Consider the following 19,699-nt stretch of genomic DNA (forward strand, 5'->3'; position numbering starts at 1 on the left):
TGCTGCAGAATGGAAGTTATAAGAGTGGCTGGATGTGGGAAGGGAATTCCTGCTCTGTGTTTGTAGGTGAGCCACCTTGTGATGTGCTTTGTTTCATCACATTGCTTGGTAGGAGTATATTTAGCCATGACACTTTTGATCCTAGGTGCTACAAACTGTTCATATCACTAACATTAAAACAGTGCACATGTTCTATGTAATGTGTTGCAGCACATGCAATAAATTTGACTTGTTAATTTGAACCAGGATTAAAGCTGTTTCCAGGAGAAATATAATTTGGGGGATTCTCTGGTAGACACATTATGTGATTGAAGTGACCACAGAAGTGGCTGGCTGTTGGGATCCATCTGAAAAACTACTGTTGTCACTCAGTCGCTCTTGAACGACCCACCTGGTTGGGTCATGCACTGAATTCTCACTGTGCCCTCCTCAGCCCTCCCCTTCCTATGGCACACTGGTTACCTGTGGCCAGGTTTCCTGTTGTTGGTGTAGGGGAGGGTGATGCAGTGAGGAATGTCTAGTGCTCTGTTGTGTTTTTGTGTGTGCTATGTGGGGAGCTGTGGAGAGGAAAGGAATTCCTCTTAAAGCAGCTTCTGTTGAGGGCGCGGTGTCCTGCTGCTCTCCTCTGGAGCCTCCTGGTTCTTCTTCTTCGACATTGGTTTTGGGATGATATTAGTTACATACTTGAAACAGAATTTACTCTAAATGAATAAAAATACTTAATGCAAATGTAAAATGCCCACATTTCAAAACATGTAACATGGAAACTTATTACCCCCTCTTGTTTGTTCAGCCAGAAGGATTGTCATTCCCTTCCAATGACCTTTTGCACCGTCATTCATCATGGAGTTAAGACTTTTATAAGTGTGTTAGACTTTGCTTCTGATTTTTTTTTAATTCAATTTCAGCAGTGCAGTTGATGTATCCAGTTAGATTTGCAGAAATGGTCAAGGCAGTACGTATTAGCTTAGCAGAGAATAAAATTACATTAATACAGGGTCAGGACCTTTTCACTTATTTTGTGTGAGCCACTGCCAGTAAGTGTTGGTACAGAGATGGACCAGGATGCTTCTCAAGTCCAAGGTGGTGGTACTAGAATGTTTTTCTTAGAAGTGTAGTAATGCATAAACTGACTTCTAGTGTGAGGAAGCTGGTGATCTCCAAGTGATGCTTTGTAGCATTTATTTTTCACAAGTCTAGACGACAGTATTTGTGACTTCTCATTCTGAAATGGAGAGCCATTAATAAGTAAATATAAACTAAATATTAATTAAACCAATGCTGCAGTTTCTGTATGTATGGAGGAGTATAGAACCATCAGTGCTTGTGGCATTCCACCTTCTCTTGCCTTGGGTTTGAAGACTCTGTCCACCCAGCTCTCAGGAAAGGGTAAAGGAGCAGATGCTGCTTGGCTTGAATTTCTTGGGAATTTAAATAAGGAAAATGATTGCTGACCAAAATCAAAACAAGGAAAAAAAACCTTTTTGAGGTCCTGTTCAGCTCAGTAACAGAATAAATAACGGTTTCTTATAGGCCAGTGATTTTTAATAAGATGTTCTGAAGTCTTAAATGCGATGTGCTTTTAAAGGAATCTGTTGCCTGCCTTGTTTTAAGGACGTCTTTGGGAAGTTTGAGTGTTAATTGTAATGTACTTTGTAAGCCTTTGTGGCTGGAGTTAAGTATTTAGAAAATAGCTTGCTGTTTTCCCTATCCTCTTCCATCTGGGGCAGGGTTGTGTGATCTGCTGTTGAGTATGTCCTGCTTCAAACAGCTTTTTTTTCTGATGCATGGATTTATTTCTTGTGATGCCCAGGCAGTGTTCCTGTGCTCTTACATTCAAACCTTTCTCTGTAATCCCTTAGTTTATGTAAGATTGCTCTCTAATGAATCCACCTGCAGGAAATATTTGTGGTAAGAACCACTGTGTTGTACAAGTGGAGGACCAGGAATTGTTCTGATCACAGGTGCATTTTGTATTTTACTAGGGAGCGTTTAACTTCTGAAGCCACTTGTGGAAGTTAGGTCTGTGAGGGTATTTTAAGGATTCTTTCATGTAAAGTGTTCTCTAAAATTTGTTGGTGTTAAATTCAGATCCAAAAGGATCAATTTTGAAAACACTGAATGGTTTTATCATGGCCTTGTGTTTCCTATTTGTTTTTATCTTGCTATTGAGTCGTCTTAGTTGTATACTCAGCTAACACTCAAATAAGCCACTGCATCAATACTTAGCCATTTGTAAACTTTAATTTGGATTCTCATAAAGTTCCCCTTTGTCAATATGGGCAGCCAAAAGGATCAGAAATTCCAATAAAAGTAATGCTCTGTTCAATGGTAGGGCTTTGTTTTTGGCTAAAAGAGTGAGAAGGGGATAGATTGGAAAGTATGCATGTAATTTTCTGGAATAAATTTCATGTAAGTAATCAAAAGATGGTCTTTATTTTTTGTTCACTTATTTTCTTCTCTAAGCATGTGTTGTAATCCGTAGGAAACAGAATGTTGTTTTAATGCTTTCGGTAAAAAGACTGGTAGAAAAATAGCTTTTATCCTTTTTTCATCCTTTAAAATATTGATAGAAAGTATCATAATATGGTTTGTGTTACAGGTGGTGTAATACCAAGGGCTGTACTGCTGCCACATCACAATTTTGTGGGGTTTCAGAGAGTAGTTCTGGTAAGGACACTCAATGATTTATCTCTTTATTTGTCATAAAAGTGGACTGATAGTTTGGTACATTTGCAGTATTTGTTAGGTACCAGTTTTCAGTCCACTGAATCTTAATATTAAGTGTTCTTTTTATTCAGTGGTCTTTAACAGCTCCTTTTGGAGCTGTTACTGTCTTGTGTTAAATCCGTACTTGTTTTGTTGAGAGTTGTTATGATATAACACATCAATTCACAGCATGGAAATATTAATAAATAGACCCTTTGGCAAAAACACCTTATAAAAACTGTATTGTCTACTTCAGGTGTGGAGACAACCTTGCCTTAGTGTGTATCAGATTTAAAAACAGGGGGAAATTACTGTGTTTTGAGTATAGTATGTTTTTTTCCCAAGTACTGAAATCTTGGCTTCCTAAAGGAAAATATGAATATGTGGTTCAGAGGGCAAACATACAGACTGTGTGCTGTTACTACTCTCCTCTTCTTACATTTAATGTACAGTCATGATTTTGCACCTATTTTCTTTAAATGTAGGTAACTGCAATCCCTCTATCATTTCTCTTGACTTCTCATACTTCCCTTAAACATGTTTTCTTATCTCTTCTCCATGGCTAGAGTTACAAGGGAGAGGAGATTACCTTACTTTTTCTAATAAAGGGAGAATTAATTCTGAACCAGTCTGCCAACAGCAGTGCTTACGTATTGTGCAAGAACACAATTGAGTATTTGTTCTTTCAGCAGTAGATAACTGATACCACATTTGTATCTGTAGAATTTTTAATATATGCTGTAATTTAACAAATGTCTTGTGGGTGTAGCAGATGTCTTTCCTTTTCTTCTCTTTTTTTTTTCTTTTAATCCCTTAAAGTTTTTAGCAGACTCGACTTGTGTACTATCTTAGGTCTATAGAAGGCACTCAAAGACAGAGGGAGTTTGTTTTACCAAACTTCATCTTACAAGTAGACCCCCCACAAGGTAAAGAAGGATATTGCTGACTGTTCTTTATGGCCTTCCTCTTGCAGGGAACTATTGTACTGGCTTTGCTCCAACAAATCACTTAAGCAGTTGAAATCAAGGGGCGGGGGGGCTAGTATATGTTTAAATGTTCTTCTGGATTGATCCGTATCTATGTATGCTTTCACAAGAGCTCTTTTTCTTTTCTAAAAATCAAGATGGGGTGGGCTACACAAGAACAACTGAGTGTCCTTTTCTAGCCAACCTAAGAAACTAGTAGTAGGTCTTTCAGTGTTGGAGATTGTGAAGGAGAGGAGGAGGCTTGCTTGAGAAGGATCTGGAGGCTGATGAATTAGGGAAGCAAAAGGATGCCATCTGAAGGTGTAAGTGAATTAGTCTAAAGGTGGGAGCTATTTTTACTGCTGTCATTGTGTTAGGGGCCTATCTAAAATATTTGGGTATGGTATTTGTCCTGGTTTCAGCTGGGATACAGTTGTGGGTTTTTTCTAGGAGCTGGTATGGTGCTGGGCTTTGGGCTTACAATGTTGGTAACACACTGATGTGTTTAGCTGTTGCTAAGTAGTTGTAGAGCTTATGCTTAGTTGAGGACTTCTCAGCTTCCCACACCCTGCCAGGTGCCCAGGAAGCTGGGAGAGCACAGCCAGGACAGCTGTCCCAGGGTGGCCCAAGGGATGTTCCCAGCCATAGAGCAATATGCTCCAGATAGAGCTGGGGAAGTGAGCTGGGAGGTGGGATCACCGCTTGACTGGACATCAGGATTTTTTTTCCATGGGTGGTGAGCAATTGAATTTGTGCATCACTTGTTTCTTATTAATCTTTCTTTGTTATTGCGTTAAACTGTAAAAATAATGCATGTAGACTTACATTAGAGTTTCTAAACTTTGGAGTGGAAGAAAATAGGTTTTCAGATTGGTGTGAGAGAAACAGATGTCCAAAGTTTTGTGTAGCATCACTCAAGAATGTTAAACAGCAGTTCTGGAAAGTAAAGGCCTCACAGCTTTATAAATATTGTAAGAAAAGAAAGATGAGGGGAGCTGTTTGCAGTCTGGACTTCTTCCTTTCTATCATGTCTTTATTTTCAAATAAAGGTCCTATTACTGGAAATGGGTGAGCAGAGTTTTTCATGTGTGGAACCTGTTATTCCTGTGGTTGAAGTAAGGTAAAAATAACCTAATATGGTGGCTTTTCCTTTTTTTTGCAAAGCTGTCCTATCTAATTTGTTTAAATCTGAACTAGCAGCAGTAGTTACTGTGATTGCTTAATTCTGCAAAAGATAGAGGTCATTTGCGGGACAATTTGAAGACTCTTTCAGTGCAGCTGCCTGTGTAATAGTAGCCTGCAGTTATAAGACATGGTGTATTTCCATCTCTGATGTTTTAACTTGACTAAGCAAAAATGTGTTCTCTACCCAAAGCTGTGATGGTGTTTCCAACTGTACCAGTAGAGGAGACCATTTAACTCAACATAGCAGGCTCTAATAGAGGGGGGGGTCCGTAACGGACGGATGATGTATCTTCAGGTTTTGAATAGTTTGCTTCAAAGGGGATGGAGAATAGGTGGCTGATGTTGGCCTAAGCAGTCAGAAAGAAGAGGAAACGTTCCAGGTTTGAACTTTCTATTTAATTGGATCCTTTGCGACTTTGAGCCCATTTAGTAAGATTTTTCTTTGCTTGGGTCTCCTGCTTTCACTGTACAATCCAACAGTTTAAAAGTTCTCTGTTCTTAAACGTCTGTAGAGACACACAAGCGTTTACATACAATTTTGGAGGATGCTTCCCTCACAAAACTCTATATACAAAGGGCTACTTTGGTATAGCTTTTTTACATCCTGTGTGCTATACAGAAAAGCAAAGCCAGTGTTCTTATAAACCATCTTTCAGTTCATTTTTGAAACTTACTGCATATCCCTTTACAGGTGTGTTCAGGTTCCTTTTATTGGTCAGACCCTCTGTACAGTGCCAGATTAGCAAGAAGAACATTTGGTGGTGTTCTTTTAATCTTCTGAGATAAACAATGCAGTTGCTTCTACAGATACAGGTGACTTTAGAATATATAGGAGCCATCTGGGGCTGTGTTATGGCAGGCATGTTCATTGGATCTCTGGGAGTTTTTCCTTCACAGTAGTATAAATATGCCTCTACACTTAAACACCGATGAAGTATCAGAACTTGGCATTGATTCAAAGTTGCCCTTAGTCTAGGATAATTTGAGTTAGGTAAAATACTCCATTTTCAACAGGCAAGGGAAGAAAAGCTTGTTTTTATTTTTCAGGGCACTTTGTAAAAGAAAAGACTGCTCTTTGATGATTCAGATATTGGAACAGCTCCCAGTTTAAAAAAAAAAAAAAGGAGAGGAAAAAGATATTGCAGGGTATGGAAAATCTGGTCAATGATGATGACTGTTTTGCGTGTCTTTTCTGTGTATTACAGACGTATCACCTCAGCATATATGTTGTTCTTCATATGTTGCCAAAAGACCCTTGATACAGCTTCATTTAGAGAACAAGTAAGCACATGCTGAAGGCAGGAAGCGAGGGGGGGACGACACCAACTTAATGTCTAGACAGCCTTTGGAGGCATGAGTGAGTTTTTCATTAAATGTATGTACTTGAAGGGAAAAATTGATACTATTACTTATGGAAACTTAGGTATAGCTAATATGGATGGATGTTCTCTGCCAAAATACATAGCATTAAGGCATAGGCAGTATAGTTTTTTGTTCATGACAATTTAGTCAAACTTTGAGTTGTGGTACAGAGTGGGATGTAGAGATGTGGGGATTGAACATCAGCAATGAAGGTAGCTGTTGTCATACCATCTGAATGTTAAATTAAGGAAAGAGATACTTGCAGGCTTGGGAAACAATCTGGCCCTTGTTGCAGAGTTACTGTGGTCAAGGTGTTTTTGTTGGAGCTACCTCTGTCCTGCCAAGGCTCTTCTGTCTGCAGCTGAACTCCTTGTATAGTTGAGTGTCCATTCCCACAGTGTAACATGTGGCATGGGGCTATCGCCTCTCCTGTTCTTTGTTGGTTGTCATGCTGCCTCCTAGTTCATGTGTGGTGGAGGCAGTGGCAGCTGTGAGGGACCAATGATGTTAGAATGGTGGCTCAGGAATACCCAGTCTTTTCTTTCAGTACAAATAAGACAGTACTCTGTTCTCACAACCTGTGCCAACGGCCCTTGAAACGTGCCTCTAGACTGCTGTTTCCAGTGCTGTCTCAGGCACACGTTCCTCCTTCCCCAGCAGCTGTGGCTGGCACAGCATCTGAGATGTTGCTTGGTTTGCTGTTGCTTTATTTCTCTATTACTACTTAATAGATGACATCTGTATTGCAGACTGGTATATAGAGCAGTGAAAGAAGAAATGGGAATTTTACAGTGGTCTCATTTTTGTTGTTTTAGGTCGTAAATAGAAAATACAAGTACATTGATCATGCTGTGTCACTGCCTAAGAGGAGTCAATCATTGTGGTCCTGTTTATGAGTGGCCATGCCCAGTCTTCTTAGGAGGGCTGAGGTCATGTATGTTATACTCTTACTGTAATACTTGATTTAAGTTTACCGGGCAAGAAGAGCTTTGACTCTCTGAATACCGGTGTTTCTCAGACAATGTTTGTTTCTTAATGTATTTCATGGGGTTTGCGAGATGTGTCAGCTGGTCTTTGGAAGTACCCAGGAAAGGCAGAAACTTCACGTCCTGTTCTTTGTTGAAATCAGCTCCAGTAAGGCTTTGAAATGATTTAGGTGCTTCTGGAAAATGCAGCACCCTCATTTCAAAGTCCACCTGTAGTTAAATCTTGAGGTGCTACAGTAAATGCAGTTGGTTTCTGATCCACCTCAACGATCCTTTTTCTAAAGTAAATTTGTAAGCATTAAATAAATTTAAATTAGTGCATCTCTTTTTCTGAGGAATGTTCTTAATGATTTCTTCCTGCTAATTAGTCCTGAAAGTAAAAAACCCAAACCAACTGAAGTGAAGGAGGTTTTGTACTGCCCCTTTGCCCTTGATCTTGTTTGCATTGGTACTTGATGGGTCATTTAAACTCAGACGCTCCAATTGAGTGTTCTTGAACACAGATGTACTACAGGTCTCAGACAGCTTTTAAAGACTCAGGTTTGTACTTTTTAATACTGTTGTTGCACTTGGTTTTATTTGGGAATAAAACCAAGTGATGTCGGAGATGATATCAGAGTGGTTACAAGGAAAGGATGTCTTATGGATTAGCAGCCTAATAAAGCAGGGGCAGAGGAGGAGTGTGTGGCTGGACATATCTAAAAGACTCATGTGTTCCTTCATGTACATACGACCCACTGTAGAAGCATGTTATCTCTTGTGAAAGGTGGTTGGTGTGGTGTGGGATTTTGGTTTTTTTTTTTTTTTTGCTTCAGTGTGTTTGGTTTCCCTCTCCCTGTTTTTGAAGGTCCTCAATTCATAATGGTTATTTACCTGTGGATTCCTACAGGCTTGTTTCAGGCAGCTTTGGTAAACAGGGCTGGATGTGAAAATGCTTGAGTAAAGGAAAGGGCTGAGTTTTTAATCTGAGGGTAAACTTTTCTTAAGCCTTCTTTAAAACTCTCCATTCATGCATAATGCTGCAGTCAATCACGAGTTACATGTCTTTAAATCTTTTAGGTGAACATCTTGAGGCTAGAAAGAACTTGTCAGTTTACATTTAATTTATTCCAGGCTTTAGGATATGTTTGGTGGCTGTAGAGAACTTTGAACACTAAATATGATGAATGTTGGCGCATACTTTCAATACCAAATTCTGCTGTCCAACTGCAGTTAGATTCTCAACATGTTTAATATCTGAGTTAATAGAGAAAAACATGTCTGAAACACAGTGTATTTCTACTACTACCATTTGTAGGTACCAATCTACCTGTTTGCCATCGTTCTGCAACTCATAAGTAATACCAGCCTTGTCCCAAACGGTCAGAAGCCATTAAAAAACCAAATAAACCCTTTGTGGTCTTAGTTTAATTAATTAGTTGTTTTCGCTGTCTTTAGAGCACTGTTTGCTTTATCTTAATCTCAATTAAAAACAAAATAATAAAAAATATCTGGCCTCCTCTTCAGTAAGTAGCAGGGTTTGGTGTAGTAGCTCTTGATTCATGGCTACTAAAGCTGGGGATGATATCTTTCCTTGTTAACAGTTTATGTTTTCTTGAATTGTAATTGTTATAAATTGTAACTAAAGGATCTTTTCTCCATCCTGTGAGACTGTTAGGGTGTTTTTCCTCTTTTTTTCACCCCATTATTGTATTTTCTCACAGGGGTTTTACATTTCACCCTTCATTTTTCAGAGACAGTGGACTCAGAGCTGTTAGTATTCAGCAAAACATCTGCCTCAGGAAAAAATTGGCAGCTTTCACGCATTCACAAAGGAATTTTAGAAAAATTATTTGTTATCCCCAAACTAGATGCTGCCAGAGAATATAATTCCAAAACTACTTCTCTCATGGGAAAGGTATATAAGCCTAGGCTTAACAATGGAGAGAGAAGGCAGGTTTATTTGCGTTTAGATAGATCAAACCCTCTTCACCTGCTCTATGAACAGAGCACCTCATTACTGTCTCTCCTTCCCTACCCCACCCCCCCAAATCAAATTGCGTGTTTATATCCACAGCACTGCAGAAGTTACGTGCTATGCCTGATAATTTAAGATCTTTTCTAAATTAATGTAGGGGCTGAGGAAGATGCTCAGCGTTGCAAATTTTCTCCAGCCAGGTCCATTGAGCACCTCTTCCCCTGGGCCTTCCACTGCAGAAAATGCTTCTCTTGCTCTGTTTATGTGGTTAATATTATTTGTAGGATAACTCTGTCTACTTTTGTGCTGAAAATAAAACCTGCACTTGGAATTAGCTTTATGGGTGCTAAAAAAGCTGAGGTGTGAGTGCTCAGGCTCGTACGCCAAGGGCAGGGTAAACAAGGGGATCCTTTGTTGGAAAAGGTCACGTTCATACAGCTGTCTGTGTCCAGGCTGGTGTGAGTACATTCAGGTTTAGTTTGTCTTTGTTGTTCACAGGGACATACTAACCAGGTCTCAAAGACCCACAGGAATTTAGGATAATTGCCTGAGTAATGATAGCAACCTTAATAAAACATAGAAGCCTTGCATTTTACAAAGCAAGTCCCAAACAATGAGGCAGAGGTGGCCTCTCACGGGTGTTTCAGAAGTTAAATCCTAGGGAAGATTCAATGCTGTGCATCTGGCAGTCTCAGGTCCCCCAGGCAAGGGCTGCTTGGGTGGGTGCCCCCAGGCTCAGCCTCACAAGTACCAGGCCTCACCACAGAGGAACACTTGGTGTCTTTTGGATATGGAATAGTTACAGATGCTCTATGGAATGGACTTCAGCAAGGAGGTGCCCAACCTACACCCCAAGTTGTACATCACAGATGCCCGCCTGGTGTGGAGGGGTGCCGTGAGACGATGCTGGTTGGCTCTGGCAGGTGTGCTGTTGTCCTGGTTTCTGTGCTAACTCCGATCTCTGCTGTGCTTTGTTACTGTGTGTAGGTATAACTCCAAATCGCCTCAATTTGTTGTTGTTATGGCAGCATTAAAAAAGCCAAACCAACCCTTCCTAATCAACAATAAGGTAACCTACTGCAGTAAATACACTGAAGCGAGTCAGACAAAGGCCTTTCTCCTGCAGGCACTTCAGGACGTGACTCAGGGCACAAGGCTAAACAAACAAGGACAAATAAAATGAACAGGGCTTAGTTGGAATAGAAGTCACTGTTGTTAAAAATGAATTCAATTTTTTTTTCAACCACCAGAGTATTATTTGTGCAAAATGTTAGTAACTCATGTGCTGTAAGGGAAAATTAGTGAAAGAAGAATGTAGAAAAAGAAAAGACTGAAGGAAGTACAGATAAAGTCGGTGCTCTTGAAAGCAGTTGGAGACATGAATCCAGGAGTGTAGAGTGCATGCAGGCAGTGCATGTTGAAGAGGTGAAAACCAGGGCAAATGCGTGACAACCGGCTCTAGATCATATGTCAGATGAAGAGATGAAAGCCAGAAGATGGATCACCAGCTTGGGAAAGATAGCAAGTACAGAGGATAGAAACCATGAAAGGGTGATGGCACTGGGAGATGGAAAAGGAGCCTGTATGGAAAGAATCTCTCATCAAGATAGGGATGCTCTTGCAGGAGTGCAGAGATATCTTTCCACAGATGTTTGTAAGAACTGCATATGCTGTTTTATTACCATCAGGTAGCAATATAAATATATCAATTATAACAAACAGAATCTGTGCCAGGCTACACGGTCACTAATCACTGTTTCACAATAAGGTTTCCAGAAAAAAAACCAACCCACAGCACAGCGAAACCAAACCAAAACCTAAACAAAACCACAGACAGTTGAAAAACAACTAGTTACAACAGTCTGCCCCAACTTCAGTAGTTTTTCATTGACAAAGAAGTCACATTATAGTCCAAGCTTGGAATGAATCTTTTTTGTAAGCCATCAGTATGCGGGTCAGCAGCAGCAGCCTAGTGAAAAACTGTGTCACTGTTAGTGCACCAATATCCATCAGCTCAAGCGATTGATGTAGATGTAATCACTGTCTCTAATAGAAATAAAGTCAGGGTAATGGAACATTGTCACAGGATCAATGTCTCCTGTTTTGAAAATAAACCCCCTCAGCTTTGCCTTTGCATTTATGTACCAGCAGGCGACCACATCATTCAATTCAATTGACACAGTCCCTTAGAGCTCTGAATGATCTATTGTGGGAACATCAGGAACAATGTATTGGAAAAAATGGAATGTTCTTGATCAGACTCGCATGCCACGTTATTTGGTGGGTTTTCCAGCAGTGAAAATGAGAATAAATCAGCTGAGAGCAGAAATGTAGCACAGTATGGAGATCTTTAACTCCATTTAACTGTTCAGTTTCTACACGTTCTTGATCAGAAAGCTTGAACCATAGTGCTTGCGCTTATTTTCATTGATGTGTGGTCAAAGTAGAAGATGTTTTTTTGGATGTTGTCTCTCCCCTCTCTTAATCTCAGCAGAAGCTCTTGATGGGACTCATTTTGCTCGACTCAAGAGCTCTTCTCAATCAGTTATTTTCTCTGAAATTTTTGCACAGTTTGATCCAGGAGGGGATTAATGGGTGTGCTCCCACGTTCATCCATAATTAATTTTTTGCTAAGGCTTTAATGCAGTACAGAAGATTAGTAGTCGCATAGTTGCATGCTTAAAACTGGGTGCATGCTGGAGAGGTACGTTGCATGGTGTTTTAAACAATGTAGCAGATAATGCTTCTTCCAGTTTTCATCTTTCTAGTGCTTGATTCTCTGTGTCTGGATCTAGAGAGTATTAGTAGGCTGTTACTTTAGCACTTAGTGAAGCCATTTAACAATTTTACAAAGCTTTGTGGAGACAGGGCGTGTGTGATTGCAAAGGATTCTGACTCTTATCTAGAGGGACATGCTTCTGGTGGCCTAGGAATGGAAGCTCTCCAGCTTGTTTGACAGTTGACTTGACCACTGTTCCCATGGTGCCCCCACCCCCCCATAAGAAAATTTTCCCTTTTTGTGGACATCACTCCTTGGAGTCATGGTAAGTATTTGTCTGGTATGTGTCTCTCTGTACAGAGTAGATACAGGTTAGCATACAGAGCCTGGAAGGTGGACTTCACAGGACATCTTCTGAAGCAATCCGTACTGGCCATGCCTGTACTACTGCTTCCCCAGGTAAATGTGCTAATTCTGGTGATCAATCAGAAGCTAGCAATCTGCCTTAGAAATGCCACACTTCCAGTTTTGCTGCCATAGAGCTCTGCCCAGCTTGTGAGAAGATAGTCTAACCCTGAAGGTCATCCCATCAAGCCACCGGTTCCTCTTTTATGGAAGATGCCTTTGGTCTGGATTAGGCAAGTGATCAAGGAGAATTACATAATGTTTGGTTATATTTGGTTATATTTCTTGGTATGCTTTGAATGTCATTTAGGTATTGAAAGAGGGCAGTGATTTAACTTTTTAATGAATACTTTTGGGCAATTTTCATTTAATCCTAGTTTGAGCCATGTGATTAAAAGCCCTCTCCTTGGCTGCCCTTAGGGAAGTGATGTGGGATGTTTGGGTTTGGGATCTTGTCCTAGGGAGCCTGCTTTGGCAGGGGGGTTGGACCCGATGATCTCTCAAGGTCCCTTCCAACCCCTACAATTCTATGATTCTATGATCTTGGGGGGGATCAGGAGGAAAGGCTATCACGAAGTAGCCAAACCCTGGGCAGGACTCCCTGCTGGTGGTTTTACTGACTTATGGGTGTGTATTCTGAGCAGCTGGGTTTGGCTTTCAAGTTTTAAAGGAATAATGTATTTGATTCTGAGGAAAGATGTATCAGAACTACCTCCATTTCAGCAGGGTTGTAATTACCGTGCAGAAAAGTTGTGCCTGGAAAGAGGCGTGTATTTTCATTATTCCCCAAACAGCTGAAAACTCTTTAAGATACTGATACACAATCCCTTTTTGCTCTTCTGATAGAGGAAATAAGGAGAAAAATCTCCCTCAAACATGTAATTTCTTCTTCAGTTGCACTGTAACAAGGAAGAAAAGAGGTTTGAGAACGTAAAGAGCGTTCAATAAAGTGTCAGTAGCAGAAGTATCCCTGTTCCTTTAGTCAGCCTAGGGATTTACAAAATGTGGCTGCCAAGAATCACTGCAAGATGCCCTATAGCTGTCCAGGAAGATGTATTTTTAACTCTAGAAAGCATAGAAGTTTGCAGCTTTGTAGCCATAGCCCTGGAAATACGATACTGAATATATTGTCACTTGTGTCTCTGCTGTAACATCCGGAATCCCAGTCTCCTGGGTCATGCAGCATATGACTTTGGGGAGGAGATTCATAGTTCAGTAATTAAATACTAGTTTGCTCTAGGCAAAACCAACAAATGGGCTTCATCTGCAGCTTATTTTGTAATAGTACTCAGGACTGTGCTTGGTGTTTCAGGGGCCTGAGTACTCAGATAAGTAGACAGTAACTGTTATTTTTAGCCAAGGTTTTGGGTGGTTTTGTTTTCTCTTTCAGGGTTGTAATTCTTTTTCTTCAGAAAATTTCCAACTGGCTTTGTCATCTTGTATGCTTCATACTTTGAAATTGGCACAGAAAGACAGAGGCTGTTGCCATAAATTAGGTCACTGATGCTGAAGTACAGAATACAAGTATTTATCGCCTGAGCTAAGGAAAACAATTCAGATGAGGAAAGGAAAAATTATTTTCTTGGTATTCAGAAAAGAAGCTGTATTTTTGAGAGTAAAGGTAAAGCAGTCAAGTTAAAAGGTGAGCGTAAGGAGCATCTCTTTTTTTAAATTGCTAGAAGGAAAGCTGGCAAAGCTTGATCATATGGGAAATCAGTTAGAGGGTTCATTAGGTAGAATTACAGATAATTTTTTATGCAAGTTCACATTTGACATAGATTATTGAATCTTAAAATTAAAAAAGGGCACATTTAAATAATAGCAATTCAGAGACACAGGTAAAAATGCAGAAAATGAGATAACTTTCATTTTAAAATATATTAAATAAAGCTTATGCATTTAATTTAAAAAACGTTTTCCTTTAAATTCAGAAGGTTAGAAAGAATTTCTAATTGCAGATTGTCAGATAGTAGGAGAACTTTAATAAGGGCTCATTTGTATTGTGCCCAATACAATATTGGACCCCATCTCTCAAATGAAGACGTGAAAGAGCAAATAAGAGTGTTTAGAGCAATTAGTTGATAGACTTAAAGAAGACTCAACATTTTTTTCTTTCTAAAGTAGGAGAAAATGTTAATTTTGAGTGAAAGTAAAGTCTAATAAATTTGTAGGCAGAAGGATGACATTCGGCGTATGCTGCATGCTTGACATGCAGGGACCACACATTTTTTAATGAGTTCTCCTTTATAAGCAGTCACTGAAGGGCTGCACAGAACTCTGCTTTGGCTGTAGCCTCCCTGAGGGCAGCAGCCATTAGAGGTAGACCCACCATGTCTTGGGGAAGAGCCTTTGGAGAAGAGCAGCCACCAGCGTTCTGTGGAGAGGAGCCCCAGGTTAAAACTCTGGTTCTGCGAGCCTCTCACGTGGTGGATTTGGTGTCTGGGTGAAGGTCTGAATCCTGGAGTTTGCCTGGGCCTGTGGCTGGATTTAAGTAGCACCATCTTCACTGTCGTTTTCAGCGCCTCCAAGTTAATAAGTCAAAGTGGAATGTGGCAGCATTGGTGCCTCTGTGTCATCATCAACCTGGATGCATTTGGGAAGTGGAGGAGTTTAGGGTAAGGGCTGTGGGGTTTTGTCTGTCCCTGAGCCACCGTGACAGCAGTCGCAGAGATGCCGAGTTCAGCAGGTACGTTTGCCAGCCCGAGGGGTTCCGAGGGTTAGCTGCAAAGCATGGTGAAGAAAAATTGGTCTTGAGAGAGGCAATACAGATGTAAAGTAGAATTAGAGAATTTATTTGGGTTTTTTAACCATCATGGTCATTAAAAATAAAATTCTTAAGCAGATAATAAAGAAAAAATCTATGGTATATGTGCACACATGCTAGCAAAATATTTGTCAGGATTTCTCATGAGAGAGGAAAAAATAAAAGGACTAGTGACAATATTTCTGTTGCAGGAGATTTATTGTTTCTGTAGCCAGACTTCTGTTTTCCGTGGATAAATGTAGCAGTCTGTTTATATCTGAACATTAAACATTTTTCAGAGCTACCCGGAGCACTAGCTGTTCCCTTTAACATATCATAGTTGGTACCGAACTAATGATTGGTATGTTTTGGGGAATTACTGTTCACAGCAGCTTGCCAGGTTTTTCTGTTTCCCTACCTAATTAGGATGCGTTAGAGCCCCCCTAAACCCACAGAAATGTTACTTTCTTAGGCTGTTGTTTGATGGTAAATCTAACTCTAGTAAATCTACTGTTTGTTATAAAACCGTGATTAAGAGATACAAAATTACAAAATGCTAATCTGATGTATAAACTTTCTCTGCTGGTTCAGGTTGGTTTGAAAAAAAAAAAAAAGCCAACAAAACACAACCAAAAGAAACTATTAGGCCAGGAGCCATATCGGGCGGCATCTGTTCTCTAGCATTTGGCATGAACCTAGAAGAGGAGTACAAAGCTAGCATAAACATGCAGAGTGGAATAATAATTTGTCAGAAATGCAATCGGGTTTGTACTGCTGAGCACCCATTAGCCTGCAGATCTGGTGCCCGTGATTGTGGAACTTGATCTCATTATAATGGATTTCACTTGTAAATTGTACCCAAAGCGTGACAGTGTGGGGATGGTGCTAGAGGGGTGGAGAAGCCCAGGTGAGCCTCCAGCGTGTTGGTGTGCTTGAGTTCCAGTATGTGTGTTACAGACACGTTTTTCTAAGTGGGAGAGAGCTAAGAGGTGGTGTGCTGGCTCTGGGACCACAAACCTCGTTTCATTCGAAAAAAAAGGAGTTTCTGCATGACTTTGTTTGGTTTCTGGCACGGCTTCAGAATTGGAGTGAGTGGGTCAGTTTGTCTAAAGCACAGACGTGCATCTTGTCTCTTCTGACCTGTGGCATCTCTGGTTCTTCAGAGCATCTTGAGTCCAGCACACATACAGACAATCAATTTCTATGGCTGATACGTTTTACACCTGATTAATTTTGTGAGTTTGGGGACTTTCTCTAGCAACATTAAAAATTACCTGGGATATCTTGCTCCTGTGCTGATTCTAATTGAACAGTGGTGCTACAAACCATAGGAGGATCCTACAGATAACCAGTGCCTGTGGCCAGCCAGGTGGCTTATGATGATTGGAAAAGAACAGGGTGATGGGTCACTGTAATAGAGTTCCCTTGGCATTATGTCATTGCTGAGTGTTGCAGATGTGTGTGGGGGTTAAGAGGGCTTGAGAAGAGGCATACTGAAGTGCACTTGGATTTAGACAGTGGATGTCAGTGTCAGTCCTGGTATGGTCCCAGGGACTGAGAAGCCCATGTTAGTAAGACTTCATGCGCATCTTTTTTGTGTTTATTCCTAGTTCTTTACCTGTCAGGAATCTACTTCATGTGTAATGGGACTGCTCCAAGGTGCAAAACAAATGTAGGGGCAAGTGGGAGAGATTGCCTTTAAAAGCACACTTGGAGCTGCGACAGTATTGTGGGTGCACTGTGCAGTGCCCTGTTCCCTCTAAATCCCTGGAATGTTCTGAGGGAGTGTGGTGGTTCCTGGGGCTGGAATTGGTCTCAGCTTCCCCGTTGTGTGTGATGGGGTTCGGAGCTGCTGCTCTGCCCCTGCTTGCCAGGGTGGGCAGCCTAAACCCAGCACCCAGAGTCCAGCTGGGCAGCAGGTAAAAATTTGTCATAGGAAGGAATTATTGCATCCCCTCCTGTCTGTGCTTCAGCAGTATTTTCTCTTTAGTAGTTTGCTATTGGGATGGGCAGGAGGGTGGTCTGATGTTGCTTCTCTTCTCACCGTTGCTTGGGACCTTGGCTGCGCAGTGGCCGGGTGATGCTCGTGTCCGGGTGCTGGCTGCGCAGTGGGACCAGTACAGAAACGAGTGTGCAGAAAACTTAAACACCCACCGGCAAAACGGATAAAGCAATTTCCAGTGGAAAGGTGGAAACTTTTGCACCCAGTTCGGTTTCGTGTTCTCATCAGGCAAGCCGTGTGTGTATTCATTGAGCTGGCTTTCCAGTTGCTGCGGCGCAGAGGCGGTGCTGCACTGCCACCTACCGATAGCCGCGCGGGACGGCGGGCGGCTGCTTGGGGAAAGGCTTTGAAACCAGCCTTGGAAAATGATACTCCTTGGACTTGGGTAGAGTGAATAATGCTTTTGACAGACAAGCAAAATGTTAGCTGGTTTGGGGTTTTTTCTGTTTAGATATTCAGCTACGTAACAGGTCACAGAATGACTAGGTTGGAAAAGACCTTTAAAATCGAGTCCAACCGTTCCTGTCCTGTGCTAAACCATATCCCTGAGCACCTCATCTACTCATCTTTTAAACACATCCAGGGATGGTGACTCAATCCCGTCCCTGGGCAGCCTGTTCCAGGCCCTGACAACTCTTTTCAGGGAAGAATTTTTTCCTAACATCTGATCTGAACCTGAACATCTAATTTGAACCTGGATCATCTCCGCAACTCGGCTTTGAGTGAGGGAGCCCTCTTCATATTAATAATGCTGGGCTTCACTAGGCAGCAAATATTCCTCTTATTTCTGTCTTTTTGGATGATGCGGCAAGAGTTTAAAAAGATGTAAAATTTAAAAACAAAAGACACATGAAGCAAGTACCACTCTTGTGTGTGTGTATACAATGGAAAAAGGCTTCTTTACGAGTCCTTCCAATATTACCTGTTTTTCGGAAGGAGAATGTTGTTTCTCTTAGTACAGATCTCCTCTGTAACAAACAGCCTTAAATGAAGTTGATTTGTGTACAGTACGACAACAAAACGTAGCTGTGTGCAATGGGTGTTTGGCCCTGCATGTCATAGGGTGGGATGAAATGGCTAAAAATGACACTCACTTCACACACTGCTCGGCAAACGAGCCCTCGAACTATGTTGCAGTCAGGCAGAAATGCCTTGTTGTGGGGCACCACTGGGGATTGAAGGGGGTAGGGTTGGTATCAGTGCACTGTGACAAACTATGGTGCAGGAGCTGGACCTTATTGTGCTGGAGAGATTCTTTTTTTTTTCGTTAGTAATGAGAAATATTCTAATAGTACTGCATTTTTATTCCCTTAAGAAACTTAAAGCCATCTTTCCCTCTCTTCGGCAGCACGTTATGCTCGACCCGCTCTATAAGCGTAAGATCTGGGTTCCATGGACAGGTTCGGCATAATGTAGGATCCCATTTCCCACACTGGATAACTTCAGCTTTCCCACTTGGGTTCTGTGGGCCCCAGCTGGGTCTGAGCCCTCCCTGCAAAGTTCTCAGACTATCTCATTTCTCCTGCATGCTCTGACCCAAGCAGGCAGCCGGGCTCCCCTCAGTCATGTCCCTGCCATTAGCTGGGGCGAGTTTGGGGGATCCATGTGTCAGCAACTCACCAGGGTTCATGCATGATTTTGGGCAAACACTCCTTTTGGCGTCCAGAGTTCATTCTGTAGCCCCTTCTCAAGGCGCTTAGATGGGGCTTTGATACCCTTATGAAACTTGTAGGAAAGTCACATCTTGGACAGCCCTTCTTGACTGTCAAGTTTGTTTGCAGTTGACTGGTAAAATTGAAGTGTTAGATGGTAAGAACCAGAGCGTGGCCATTTTGCCCCATGTCCTTAGGAAATCTTGCTAGGCAAAGATGTCTAAAAAACAATACGTCTGGCAGCCTTACCCTTACCCTGGGTGGCTCACTGCTGCACTCACCGTTTTCCCATTTTGAGGAACAGTGGCGAATGGCCCGACCACAGAGCTGTGTAGCCAGAACTACTTACTTTGAATAATACAAGCAAACCTGGTCTTCAGTCCTTTTTTTTTTCCTCATCAGATTCAGGTCAAACTTTGTCAGATAACAAGAAGAAAGTCTCTTAGCTTCTTTGACTCCAGTTCCCTAGAAGAAAGTGATGGTGGTGGCTGGGTAAAGAGGCAGAAGGTCTATTGATGGGAAGTGCTGGGTGGATACTGGGAACAGGAGATGGACCTTAGTTCATAGTAAGATGTGGAAGCTAATACTTCTACTTTTTTAGTTGATGTCATGGAAAGATCAGGACTTTAATTTTCAAACATTCAGAAGTCATGAGAAATGCCTCATTTTTGTGAGCAAAACTTAGAAAAAATCCCTTGTTCTCTCTTTTCATCTTTGTATTATAAATATTCTTCTTGTATTTTCAAAATTTGTCCTTGAAAATATATATGGCCTGATCGGTTGTTTGTCTTGCTACCATTAATAAAATACATATCTGTCAGTATTTTTAAAGCACTGATTGAAAGCATAGATAAATATTAGTAAAACCCCTCCACTTAAAGTTTGTCTCCAGGTTCAAGAACTCCTTTTGCAAAGTACCAGGGTATGGCTGTATGGCTGAGCCGTTTCCTGATCTGTAGTGGAAATAGTTGGGCTTTCTTTGCACAGGCACAGAGCCATATTGCACCTTCTGAC

General features: G+C 41.3%; 1 protein-coding gene across 1 annotated transcript in view; it reads left to right on the forward strand.

The window, feature by feature from the left end:
- TBL1XR1 (TBL1X/Y related 1) overlaps window positions 1–19,699 on the forward strand; it is a 114,145-nt gene that overhangs the window by 73,613 nt on the left and 20,833 nt on the right. Inside the window, exon 3 of the mRNA XM_084267400.1 lies at window positions 2,603–2,670. The gene's annotated coding sequence lies outside the window, so the exon portion shown is untranslated. The remainder of the gene's footprint in view (window positions 1–2,602; window positions 2,671–19,699) is intronic.

This window comes from Gallinula chloropus, assembly GCF_964237585.1.
Source record: "Gallinula chloropus genome assembly, chromosome: 8".
In the NCBI taxonomy this organism is placed as follows: Eukaryota; Metazoa; Chordata; class Aves; order Gruiformes; family Rallidae; genus Gallinula; species Gallinula chloropus.